The following is a 10,066-nucleotide window of genomic DNA, read 5'->3' as shown; positions in this document are numbered from 1 at the left end:
ACAAGCCAAACAGAGAACAGCCAGGGAATTCCTAGAGGCATGGCATTCATCCACAGATTCAATCAATAAGCACATCGACCTGGACCCAATATATCGGCCACTGCAGCGGACAGCTGGAACTGACAATCGGAAGAGGCAGGTACAAATCACTATAAATGCCGGAGGAAACATCACAGAAGTGCTTCACAGGAGGGTCCCAAGTACTGAGGATGTCACTTAGACAGGGGACGAAACATCTGCAACGCAAATTCCCAGCTCGGCGAACAGAACCACAATATTATTATCCTCTCTCTGGCAACACAGAGGTGCAGGCTATCTGATTGGCCAGCAGCTCTCAAAGGAAGGACCTCTTCCTCAGACTGAGGGGTGTAAATGTCTTGCCCTTAGCCAGTCCTGCCCCAGCAAATGCTAAATGGCTGTAAGACAGTCTGAATTGGCAGGAATGTGCACCCTGCAGGGCTGCTAACCCCACCATCCTGCCCAATGTTTCAGGCCAATTGCCTTACTGCAGAATTTCCAATATTTGTTTATATTTCTGACAGGAAGTCAGAAAGGTCACCCCTGTTGCCCTGTTCCTGAAGAAGGGCTCATGTCTGAAACGTCAATTCTCCTGCTCCTTGGATGCTGCCTGACCTGCTGTGCTTTTCCAGCAATACGTTTTCAGCGCTTATATTTCTGACACCCAGCAATCATTTGATAAAAGCCAAATACAATGGAGCCTGGAGAATGGAAATTAAATGGAGAAAGTGCTGGAGAAACTCAGCAGGTCTGGAAGTGCCTTTGGAGAGAGAAACAGAGGTTAACTGGTCACCCAGCTGCAGGATTGACGTTGGGTTACACTGGAAGCCTGCAGGAAATGGACTCCATTGAGGGGCATGTTGGCAGCTGCAGAGTGACATGGGGATGTCACTAGCTCCGTGGAGGTGCCTGTGGTAAAACCTTGCTGAACGTCAGGAACAGACAGGTGGGATTAGTTCAGTTTTAGATTATGCTCAGCATAGACTGGTTGGAATGAAGAGTCTGCTTCTGTGCTCATGACTCTATGTGTCTAAAATCGAAGAGTTTGGTGCTAGAAAAGCACAGCAGGTAAGGAGGCATCCGAGGAGCAGGAAAATCAACATTTTGGGCATAAGCCCTTCATCAGGAATGAGGCTTATGTCCGAAACGTCAATTCTCCTGCTCCTTGGATGCTGCCTGACCTGCTGCGCTTTTCCAGCACCACATTCTCAACTCTGATCTCCATCATTTGCAGTCCTTACTTTCTCCTCTGTGTGCCTAAAGCCCAGGGACAAGTTTTTCAAATTCCCACCCTTTTGCTGATGAAGCTCGTCTGAAGAGCAGAAATTGAAATCACAGCTTTGCCAGTGAGGTGTTGATAAGAATGTAAGGAATCCTTGACAATGAGAAAGCAAGGATTACTAAGGATTATCAATGCAGCATAAAGCTCACATGTTTTCCTGAGCCTGAGAACTCATTGTGGTTTTAAACCAGGGGATTCAAACCAAGGCAGTTCACAGTATTAAAGAAGAAATATCTCGCTGATAACTTCACAGTAGCTCATCCAGTGTGACAGGCTGCAGTTGCCTTGGGCTGTGTTGAGCTGATTCAGGTCAGATTCCTTTCACTTAATATTAAAAACACATGTATTCACTATATATATGCACATTGTATATGGACATGTTAAATGTGTTAACGGCAAACCCTCTGGGTGAAGACAAGTATTAGCATACAGACTAGTCAAGTGCTGATGGTATGAGGTCACGCCAACCCTGCTGCTGTTGAAATGTCTTAGACCCACAGACCTACCATTGATACTAGTTGGAAACAACAATCAACAAAGACAATTGAATGTCAAATGCATAGTCAAAACAGCATGGTGGGCAGGACGGTGGCACAGTGGTTAGCACTGCTGCCTCACAGCGCCAGAGACCCGGGTTCAATTCCTGCCTTAGGCGACTCTCTGTGTGGAGTTTGCACATTCTCCCTGTATCTGCATGGGTTTCCTCCCACAGTTCAAAAATGTGCAGGTTAGGTGAATTGGCCAAGTTAAATTGCCCGTAGTGTTAGGTGTAGGGGAATGGGTCTGGGTGGGTTGCGCTTCGGCAGGTCAGTGTGGACTTGTTGGGCTGAAGGGCCTGTTTCCACACTGTAAGTAATCTAATTTGAATACAAATCTTTCACCTCTCTGGATGCTTTATTTCAAAGAGCAGAAGAGGTGAACTGTATGTATCCCTTAATGAATGTCACAATAGTTATTGCCACCTTACTGTCACTAGGGGATTGCAAATTAACTGCCATTTTTCTTACCTTAACAACAGAGACTACACTTCAAAAATGTTTCATTGGCTATAAAGCACCTTTGGATCATCCTGAGGCAAAGAAAGGAACTATATAAAAGCAGGGCTTTCTTCCTTGTTGAATGCACCAGTGCAGTGTCAATGAATATTACATTTGAGGATGGGGTTGATGGAGACAGCTAGGTCACAAAATTATATCATAATTACAAGGTGAAAACACGCCGATCAGTCCAACAGAGCCCTCTTGGAGTTCTCCTTGGAAAAGAGCATATTAAGAAGAGACTTGAGAGTGATGGTCAAAATTATGAGGGAAAAACAGAGTAATCAGAGAGAAACTATTTCTATTGATGACAGGATCAAAATTCAAATGACACTATTTTAAGGTGATGGATGAAAGAAACAATGGAAACATGATAAACAACCTTTTAGTGGTTAGGATCTGGAATGCACTACCTGAGATTGTGGTGAAACTTATCAAAAGACACTCTAATCAGAAAAAAAATACAAAACTCAGGAATAAAGGTGGGGTTTTGGTGTTGGGAACCAAGTGAGTTGCCTAAGGGGCTGGCACAGACACAATGAGCTGAATGCTCTCTATCTGTGCTGTCTGCACTCTAATTCCAAGGAGCATCATATTCCCTGGTCAACTGCCCCTATTGGTCAGTCCTCTGCCCAACAAAAATAGCCACAGATTTTCAGCTGGGAGCAGAGAGCTTTAAGGTGACATTTCTGTCCTCATCTGAGGAGGAGGTCTTGTCTTAGAGAGCTACTGGCCAATCCAATTGATCTCTACCACATGACTCTGGGATGGTTAGGTTTGACCGGTTATCATTATATGACTACAGGCCACCCGTGAACACCAGGAGGTTACAGAGCTGGACTTGAAGGTGAGTCCAGATCAATGGAGGGGCCTAGCTGGCAGACCCTGGAGAAAGCGAGGGTAAGTGACTCTGATGGGCACCAGAGAATCAGAAAGGCCATCCCATAAGTCCAAGGGGCCATAAAGTACAGAAACAATAGGAAGCCATTCAGCCCATCGACTCTGCTCCACCATTCAATGATATTATGGCTGAGCTGATAATCCTTAACTCTACTTTCCCACCTTTTCCTAAAACCCTTGATTCTCTTACTGATTATAAAATTATCTCAGCCTTGAATATACTTAACAGCTCAGTCTCAACAGCCTTCTGTGGTAAACATTTCACGGATTCACAACTCTATGAGAAAGAAGACATTCCTCCTTATCTCTTGATTCTAAGGTTATGCCCTCTGGTCCTGGAGTCTCCCACAAGGGGAAACAATCTTTCCACATCTAGCTTGAGAACTCCTCTAAGAATCTTGTACATTTCAGTAACTTCCCCTATTTCTTGACCAATGCCATAGTTCGTGTCTAAAACTCCTGGATTACCCATTCCACTGTTGCAAGTAAATACGGCGGGGGTGGGATGATGCACATTAATTGGCCACTTCTCAGGGTCTCAATAAGGCGGATTCTATACAAGGTACCTCCTGGAGTCTTCCAGTCCCCCTGCCCAGTAAATTGTGGAACAAGTTGTTGGGAGGTGAGGGTGGTAAGGCTGCTGCTGACAGCACAGCATGGTTATCCTGTGTGGAATTAAACACACGTCACCCATAATATTGGAAAAACCCAGTTTTTGTCACCCACCCTAAAGTATAAAGTTAAAAATCACACAACACCAGGTTATAGTGCAACAGGTTTAATTGGAACCTGTTGGACTATAACCTGGTGTTGTGTGATTTTTAACTTTGCACATCCCAGTCTAACACCGGCATCTCCAAATCATGACCCTAAAGCAGAGCGAACATCTTTCTGCTCGCAAGGTCCTATGCGTATTTCCAGACCTTTCTGTTTTTTGTTACAGATTTCCAGCATTCTCAAGGCCCTGGTCCCTCTCTTGAGGACCTAAATTAAGTCACAAATGATAGCTCGGGCTTGAATTGAGAATGGCCGTGGCCGTTCTTAATGCCCTGGGAATGAAAAAAGAAAGAATTGGTGTAAATCAGAAACAAAACAGAAAGCTCCGCATGATTGGCAGCCTCTCTGGGGAGAGGAATCAAGAGTTAACGTCGCGTGTGGAGCGACCCTTCATCCGAACTGAGGAGGTGGAACCAGTTGCAGGCAAATGAATGGTTTGATAAAAGAACCTTTCAACAGCAATGACGCTCTCTGATTATGCGCGGTTATAAAGTCTAGTGTAAGCGCTGTATATCAGAGCGCCGCTGGTGTAGTGGTATCATGCAAGATTCCCATTCTTGCGACCCGGGTTCGATTCCCGGGCGGCGCACTCACTTTTGTGAACAAGTGCATGTTTGGTAACGCCCTTCTTTTTTAATCCTTAATTTTATATATTTATTTTTATAAAAGATCTCCCATGCATTGCAGATTTTTTTTTTGTTTAATTTTTGTAAAGCAGACCTCCCCCATTCGCAGCAGAGGAGAGGAGGGGGTTTGAAGATTGCAGCGACTTGACTCTGGGATTGGTGCCGGTTCGCGGCCGCAGGAGCCCGGGGCAGCGCAGGGGCGAGCAGCCCCCGGGACCGCGGTATCGACAGAATCGACCGCCCTCAGCAGGTCACTAGGCAAACTCCACTCAGCTTGGGTTGTGGGGAAACAACGCTGCAATCCCCAGAGCAATTCCGTGTTTGTTTCGATCCTGCATGTGAACAATAGCAGATGGTTTCACTACTTTCATTTGTAGTTTCGGGTTTTACCTACAAAGGAGCCGCAAGGGTTCCACTCCGGCCGGTGACTATTCCCGAAGATATGTATGAAAAGGCTTTGTAACATAGAGAGGTGAAAGGAAATGCACACAGAGACAATAAATGAACGATGACTGGGGTCCAAGCAACCGGTTCAATGGAGTGATTTGGAGGTGCCGGTGTCAGACTGGGGTGGACAAATTTAAAAATCACACAGCGCCAGGTTATCGTCCAACAGGTTTATTGGAAGCATTAGCTTGAGATACGTGGTCAGGACTGGGGGTGCAGACTCAGGCTGGGGGTTTGAGATCCATAATGAGCCTTGCCAGTGAATTGAATGCACAAACTTTGTAACCGTGCTTAATTTCCTTCCTCTATCTGGAGTCATATTGTTTTCATTGACCCTGTGAAGTGATTTTACCCAGACATTGACATTTGTGGACAAGGCCCAGTTGACCAGGTTCCTCGGCTCGTAAAATGTTTATGAAATGGATTTATCAAACAGATAACTGGAGAAAATTTTTGTTCATGTCGCTGCTAAAATAAGTTGAAAATGACAAAATTAACACTGGTTTCTTTCAAACACAAAAATGTCTGTTACAGCTTTGTACCACACCCTGGGAATATCAATGTCTGAATACTCCTTAAACAGAGTAAAATGGTTAAAACTAATTATGCTTTAAAGGGTTAAATTCAGACTCGATTACTTTTTCTCACCTCCGTGATTTGGGTTACGTAAGGAGAAATATTTTCTCACAGCCGGTTGTTTTGGATCTATCATCCTCAAGAGGCAGTGAAAGCAGAATTTTTGAACATTTGTAAGGCAAAGATGGATAGCTTCTTGACAAGTAAGAAAGCGAAACCTTGTTGAGAGTAGATGCTAACGTGAATTAATCAGACCAGCCTTAATAATCATGATTTTATTGAACGGATTTGAGGAGTTGAATGGCCTATTCTTGCTCCTGATTAGCGTATTTATATAAAAACTTAATCCCAGAGTCCAATGTTAAAAGATTTTACCTGAGCAAAAAATTCTAAGGAGCCCCAAATTCTACACTGTAACTGGAATTAGATTTATTAGATGTGTTTTCAAAACAAAAGCAGATTATAAAAAGATTATTATGCTGCTAGAAACATAGACTGTAGGAGCAGGAGTAGGCCCTGAGCCTGTGATTACAGCTAATCTTGCACCTGAATTCTCACTTGCCAACCTATCTCCATAAGCCTTAGTATCCCATAGCAATATACACAGGGATCATTGCTGGTGCCTCAAATGTTTATCATTATACAAATGACTTGACAGATGGGACTTAAGGAATGGTTGGTAAGTTTGCAATTAATACACAGATAGGTAGGAAAGTAAGTTGCAAAGAGGATGTAAAGAAGCTACACAGGAATACTCTGTATAGATAAGTGAGTGTACAAAGATCTGACAAAAAAAGCATAATGCATGAGAATGCAAAACTGTCCATTTTGGCTGGAAGAAAAACACGATTTATCCAAATAGTGAGAAACTGCAAAGCTCCGAGATTCAGAGGGGTCTGAATGTTCTTGTGTGTAGAGTCATAGCTTTATTATAGAATGGAGAAAGCCCTTTGGTCCATCATGTCCATACTGGTCACCAAACATTTATCTAATCTAATTTTCCAGCACCTGTCCCGTAGCCTTGAATACTATTGCATTTCAAGTGTTAATCTAAATACTTTTAAAATGTTGTGATGGTTCCTGCCTTGACCAACCTGTTAGGTGGTGATGTCCAAATATCCTCTGGGTGAAAACAAAATCATCAAATCCCCTCTAAACATCTTACTCCTTACCTTATGACTAAGACCCCAGATATTGACCCGTCTATTAAGAGAAAATGTTTCTCCCTAATAACTTTATGTATTTATGCCCCTCATAACTTTGTACACCTCAATCAGGTGCCCTGCAGCATTCTCTGTTCTAGAGAAAATAACCCTAGCAGCTCTATTAGGAGAAAGTAAGGACTGGAAGCTGATGCTGGAGATCAGAGTCAAGATTGTGGTGTTGGAAAAGCACAGCAGGTCAGACAGCATCTGAGGAGCAGGAGAATCAACGTTTCGAACATAAGTCCTTCATCAGGTTTTGAGGGCTAATGTCCTAAGCATTGATTCTCCTGCTCCTTTGATGTTGCCTGACCTGCTGTGCTTTTCCGGCACCACACTCTTGACTCTAGCAGATCTATTCTCCAGCTCCAGCCTAGGAAACACTCTGGTGAATGTTTTTGACATTTTCTACATTCTTTGTTGTGTACAGTTCTGGGCACTGCATCATAGGAAGGTTGTGGAAGCTCTGGAAAGGGTTCAGAGGAGATTTATTGGGGTGTTACCTGGTGTGGAAGGAAGGTCTTACGAGGAAATGCTGAGGGACTTGAGACTGTTTTCATTAGAGAGAAGGAAGTTGAGAGGTGACTTCATTGAGATATTTAAGATAATCAGAGAGTTAGATAGGGTGGAAAGTGAGAGCCATTTTCTTTGGATGGTGATGGCTAGCACAAGGAGACATAGTTTTAAATTGAGGGGTGATAGATATAGGACAGATGTAGAGGTGATTTCTTTGCTGAGAGTGATAGGGGCGTGGAATGGCCTGCCTGCAGCAGTAGTAGACTCACCAACTTTAAGGGCCTTTAAATGGGCATTGGATAGACATATGGATGAAATGGAATAGTGTAGGTTAGATGGGCTTCAGATTGGTTCCACAGGTTGGCACAGCATTGAGGGCCGAAGGGTCTGTACTGTGCTGCAAAGCTCTATGTTCTATATGCTCTCCAGTGCAATCAAATCCTTCCTTTAGTGTGGTATTCAGAACTGCACACAAAACTGGCCCAACTAACTTTATATATATTTCCAGCATAGCCTCCCTGCTCTTGTTTTCAATGCCTTGTTTAGTAAAGGTATCATACATGCCTTGTTAACCGACTTATCCACTTGTTCTGCTGCCTTCAGGATTTGTGGAGATGCACACCAAAGTCCCTCTGATCATCTGTATTTCCTAGGGCCTGACCATTCAATGCAAAATCCATTGAATGACTCACAAATGGTTACTATGTAGATACAGAAAGTAATTAGGAAAGCTCATAGAATATTACTGTTTGTTGTGATGGGAATTTAATACAAAATTAGGGAGGTAATGCTTCAATTATGGAGGACATTGGTGAAAGAACATCTAAAGTATCTTGTACAGTGTTGGTCTCCCTATTTAGAAAGGATGTAAATATATTGGAAGTAGTTCATTAAAGGTTTACCAGATTAAGACTGGGGTGGCATGGTGGGACAGTGGTTAGTACTGCTGCCTCACAGCGCCAGAGACCCGGGTTCAATTCCTGCCTCAGGCGACTGACTGTGTGGAGTTTGTACATTCTCCCTGTGTCTGTGTGGGTTTCCTCTGGGAGCTCCGGTTTCCTCCCACAGTCCAAAAATGTGCAGGTGAGGTGAATTGGCCATGCTAAATTGCCTGTAGTGTTAGGTGAAGGGTTAAAATGTAGGGGAATGGGTCTATTGGGTTGCGTTTCAGCGGGTCGGTGTGGACTTGTTGGGTCGAAGGGCCTGTTTCCACACTGTAAGTAATCTAATCTAACCTAAAAAAAAGACTGAGAATGTATGGACAGGCTAGGTTTGAATTCATTGGAGACAGAAAAATAAGAGATGACTTGATTGAAACATTTAAGATCCTGAGGGCGCTTGATAGAATGGATGTAGAAATGATGCTTCCAATGGTCTCTGCTTCAGAATAAGGCATTGTTCATTTAAAACAGTGATGATGTAATTCTTTTTCTCACAGATTGTTTTGAGTCTTTGAAACTCACTTCCTGAATAGATGGCAGAAGCAGAATGTTAGAACGTTGTTAATCAGAGGGAGATAGATTCATTTTAAGCAAGGGAGTGAAAGGTTTATCAGGGGTAGGAGGGAACGTGGAGTGACCAGATCATCATGATCTTATTAAATGGCAGTGAAACTTTGAGGGCCTGAATGGCCTAGTTCTGCTCCTAATTGATATGTTTAAATCAACCTTGACCTTATACGTACTCAACAACTGGGCATCTACAGCTCCCTGGATTTGCAATACTTGAGGCAAAGACAATATTCCTCAAGTTGAAAAATGTGGTGCTGGAAAAACACAGCAGGCCAGGCAGTATCCGAGGAGCAGGAGAATCAATGTTTCAGGCATAAGCCGTTCTTCAGGAATTCCTGATGAAGGGCTTATGCTCGAAATGTCAATTCTCCTGCTCCTCGGATGCTGCCTGGCCTGCTGTGTTTTTCCAGCACCACATTTTTCAACTTTGGTGTCCAGCATCTGCAGTCCTCACTTACTCCACAATATTCCTCAAGTCAGGAATGAAATGATTACAGCAAAGAAGATGGCCATTTGATCTACCAAGTCCATGCTAACTCTGAAAAGGCCAACCCAATCCAGAGTACCCAAGAAGGGTTCTGGGAGCAGGCTATGAGCTGGAGGTTAGTAGTACCATGCCATAACACTGGCAGCATAACATTCAAGGCTATGGGCCCAGTATGGGAGTATGGGACTGGTGTAGGAGTATATTTTTGACATGATGGGCCAAAAGACCTCTTCTGCACTGTATGCTTCTGTAATACCCAACTGTCTGCCCCCCTTATGTGGCTATGTCTGAGACAGAGCAGTAGTGTCCAGACATATTTAGAGACCGGGAGGGTATCATCGGAGTTGGGGTGCATCGTTATCCTGGAGAATGTTATTTTGATTTGATTTTGACAAATTTCATTTCTAATCCTTTGGATTTCTGTCCTCGTTTTGATTTGTTTTTGTCACAGTGTGTAATCAAACCTGAATAATCTCTTATGTAAAAGAGCAGAGCACCAGTTGGTCCTAGTCCCCTGTTCCATCCCCTGAGATTATAGTTCCCTTAACTGCCCAGCCAATGTCCTTTAGAAACCATTCATTGTCTCTGCTTCCACTGCCCGACTAGGCAGTCAATTTCAAATCATCACCACTCTCTCTCCATTCCTCCAGATCCCTCACCATGTAAAATCTATAGCTCTCTCTATGG

The 10,066-nt window shown here is 43.6% G+C and overlaps 1 non-coding gene across 1 annotated transcript; it reads left to right on the top strand.

Moving 5' to 3' along the window:
* Window positions 1–4,532: 4,532 nt before the first annotated feature.
* trnag-ccc (transfer RNA glycine (anticodon CCC)) lies at window positions 4,533–4,603 on the top strand. The gene has a single exon. It is a non-coding gene; the product is annotated as a tRNA-Gly (tRNA).
* The last annotated feature ends 5,463 nt before the right edge of the window (window positions 4,604–10,066 follow it).

The sequence above is a fragment of the Chiloscyllium punctatum genome, chromosome 39, assembly GCF_047496795.1.
Source record: "Chiloscyllium punctatum isolate Juve2018m chromosome 39, sChiPun1.3, whole genome shotgun sequence".
Taxonomy (NCBI): domain Eukaryota; kingdom Metazoa; phylum Chordata; class Chondrichthyes; order Orectolobiformes; family Hemiscylliidae; genus Chiloscyllium; species Chiloscyllium punctatum.
Note: the sequence above shows the minus strand (reverse complement) of the source record. Positions and strands in the feature narration are given on the sequence as shown.